This window comes from Rutidosis leptorrhynchoides, chromosome 3, assembly GCF_046630445.1.
Source record: "Rutidosis leptorrhynchoides isolate AG116_Rl617_1_P2 chromosome 3, CSIRO_AGI_Rlap_v1, whole genome shotgun sequence".
Lineage (NCBI taxonomy): Eukaryota > Viridiplantae > Streptophyta > Magnoliopsida > Asterales > Asteraceae > Rutidosis > Rutidosis leptorrhynchoides.
Window position 1 is genome coordinate 353,177,052 of NC_092335.1, and position 3,603 is coordinate 353,180,654.

A 3,603-nucleotide genomic window follows, 5' to 3' on the forward strand; every position below is an offset into this window, starting at 1 on the left:
AGTTATTTCCAAGTCTACTGTTGATTACGTTAGAAAATTGATACGAAGAGTTCTATCGGTAACATGATTTTGTTAACTATTATTATATGAGTAACAAGTCTTATAACTAATACTTAAACCATCAATAACTAAATCGAATAGTATATAACGTATTATTTTGGTAAAGGCATGGAAGTAAGAAGGTATTACATGTGAATGTGTGCTAGTGTCACAAACTGGCACAAACTATTTTAAAGAGGAAAATGAAAGCTTAGATTGACTATAGATGATTGTCGATCGTTAATCAAATTACTTATATATATATATATATATATATATATATATATATATATATATATATATATATATATATATATACAAGGTGAAGATCAAGCGCTAAGTAGCTAAGTTGGGGATAAGCGGATAAGTGAAGATCCTACCGTCGATCATCCTTTCTTCTTCCTTAAAATTGCAGGTTTACCCTAATTTCTCTACTCCGGCGTTTTATTCAGATTATTGTGATAAGGTTAATTTGGTAATTTCCATTCCTACTGTTACATACAGATTCATTGCGGGGCATCTAGGTATGTCAATTACCTCTTTTAATCTTTGAATTCTTTGTTCTGCTTCCATTAGTTCATCATCGTCAATTACCTCTTTTAATCTTCACCTTCTTTGTTTTGCTCCTATCAATTCATCACCCAAATCACATTCTAATTACATGCCCTGTTATAATCTACGAGGGATTGAACATGAAGAAACCCTAATTTTGTTATCTATAATGGTTTCTGCTTCCTCGAAAGGTAAATTAAGAACACCTAATTCGCTAATTGTTTCTAGTTTTTTTACATAATTTTACCGATTCTGATTTTTATTTCAATAGTTGCTTGTTCTGAATAATAACGAAACGGATCTGGTGGAAGCTGTGATTCATCGATGTGTTTCCGTTGATCTGGTAATGTTTTTTTTTTTTTTCCTGATGTTTATGTTGAAAAATGGCTTTGTTACCTTTTCAGTTGATAATATGTATTATGAATGTAATCTCAGATGTTGCTTTGTTGATCATTAGTACTACCTCCATTAAATCGCTTGTTGCTCAACCACAACCAATGCACACTAAAAGCTATACGCTCTTAAAAAACAAGTAAGAACACAATGAATTGAATTATAAGAATTGTAATATTATGTTAATGGGTTACTGTTTTTCTAGATGTTGAATTCTCTAGTTAAAATTAGCTTATTAGGATTTTATTTTTACTGATAACTTTAGTACTCACCAAAGATTCTATTATTAAGTTACATGTTTCTTGTAGCTTTGTTCATGAAGAAAGACGGCACCTCTTACGTTTTTTTTTTTTTTTTTTTTCCAAAAATAAAAAAAAGTTAGTTGATCTTGTTATAAATGCAGCCAAGTTGTATCTTTACGTACGTTATGACGTTAGTAATAGCTATTTCCTTTGCTGTTGGTGTATTCAGTGAAGTGTTGCTGCTGCATTGAGCAAGAATTAATGGCATATTTTAGAGCAGTTATATTCTAAGTTGTACTGTTTTCAATGGAAGTTGTGTGCTAACAACTAATTATGTCAAGAGTGATTTGATGACATGTTGACATGGGTGGCTTCTGCCAAAATATTAAATCATAGTTGCTGCTAACGTGTTGGTATTAACGATTGTATGAAACATGATTATCTTGGATCCAACAGGTATAATTTTTTTTAATTTTTTTTTATGATACTTAAAGCTCCCTGAAAATTGTATTTTCTTAAAACTTATTACCTGAATTACTGATTACCACACTATTATATGCAAAATGCTGTTTCTTACATTGCAATGGTTAAGCTGGGGGTTTGGAACAATTATTGTGGTCTCTTAAGTCTTAAGTATTTAAAATTGTGGTTAATGATAAATATTCATCAGCCTTGGTAAGCATTCATGTCACTCCTACATCAGGATGCTTTTTTCCTCTTGTTTGATAGTCTTGTTGGTCACACGTACTCTTGATTATATATAAGATTGTTACATGTACTCTTGAGGCTTATGTGATTAATATAGTATCTTAATTTTCAGCATGATTATCTTATAGCCAGTGTGTATTGTTAATAGTATTTACTATGACCTGAACTGAACCATGTTTTGGCTTTAATTTTTTATATGCTGATAATGTTATCTAAAATCACTTCAACTATTAAAGATCCACATTTATTACATGTTTTGTCTTTTAGAACGTTGTTACTTGTAGGAAGAAGGTTAAAAAAAAGGAGGAAACATAAATACGGTTAGACATGTATCTTTGTCACGAGGCTGCTCATACCAAAAAGGCAAGAGATCTAAGTAACAAATTATTAAAACTGAATTTTTGGGATCCCTTTACACCATCAACTTTATATTCTATTTTTATTAGGTCTAACATAATAAATCCCACTATTTCAGCCAAATGAGGCAGATATACATCTTCAAGAGCTTAGAGAAACAGTGGTGCTCAGAGTCGACCCACTGCTTGTTTTGCCACCTATAACTTTGATATCTCTTATTTGTTTGTTTATTTTTTTTTTTTGCTTATAAGGGTTTTGATGATAAACTACCTGCACACAATATTTTCCACCTTCAGGTACTCTCTTTTTTTACGTGTTGTTAAATTAGGTTTTGTGAATGCCAAAGATACAAATATTATAATTTTTACCTTTGTAGTGTTATTCTTTGTAGGAACTTGACAAATCATTTTTATATATAGTAAAATCTTCCACAGTTGTTGATATTTGCTACCGAACATATAGTTTTTTACTATCCTGTTAAAATATTTAAATAGGTATGCTGTGTACAAATGTTTAATCCAAAGTTTAATTTTGAGGCTGTTGAATTTGGAAAATTAGTTTTATAATTAAGACCATATAATTAATTTTGAGGTTGTGCCCTCTTATCACATGTTAACAGTTTTCTTCCAACACCGCCCTGAGCAGAAACTTGTATCCAAATGCCCACTAATAGTGGTAATCTATTCACAATCATTAGATTAGATAAATATTAATAAGAGATAATATTCATTTTTCGAATACTTCATTTGAATATCAAAAGTTCACATTCGTTCATTTAGATGAATCTACGATATAACATTCATGTATGTGGTTTGCTGCAGAATTTGATTTCGTGCGGTTGATTCAAGCTTCCAATACGAGGTGTGCATGACTAAAGATGTCGACCCCAACTCGTCCAAGTTGCCAAAAATATGAATATTTGTATAACATTGCTTGTAAATTTTAAACTGTATAGTAACATACATCAGATGCATGTTGATATTTTTTCCTAAAATATAATTATTTTATAGTAAAGTAACATACATCAAATGTATCTTAATTTTTTTTTTCCCAAAAATATGAATATTTGTATAACGCTACTTGTAAATTTTTAAGTAAAAATGTATCTTTATTTTTTTCCCCAAAAATATGAATATTTGTATAACGATGCTTGTAAATTTTAAATGTATAGTAACATACATCAGATGCATATTAATGTTTTCTCCTAAAATATACATCAGATGCATGTTAATCATTTTATAGTAAAGTAACAAACATCAAATGTATCTTAATTTTTTTTTCCCAAAAATATGAATATTTGTATAACGGTGCT

The 3,603-nt window shown here is 29.8% G+C and overlaps 1 long non-coding RNA gene across 2 annotated transcripts; it reads left to right on the forward strand.

The window, feature by feature from the left end:
- The first annotated feature begins 336 nt into the window (after positions 1–336).
- Positions 337–3,403, forward strand: LOC139897571 (uncharacterized). Of its 2 annotated transcripts, none has more exons than XR_011776658.1 (5): positions 337–782; positions 863–934; positions 1,027–1,123; positions 1,456–2,297; positions 2,410–3,403. It is a non-coding gene; the product is annotated as an uncharacterized lncRNA (long non-coding RNA). The 2 variants fall into 2 exon arrangements; XR_011776657.1 differs by having other exon boundaries at positions 339–782; positions 1,456–2,587; positions 3,113–3,403.
- Positions 3,404–3,603: the final 200 nt, after the last annotated feature.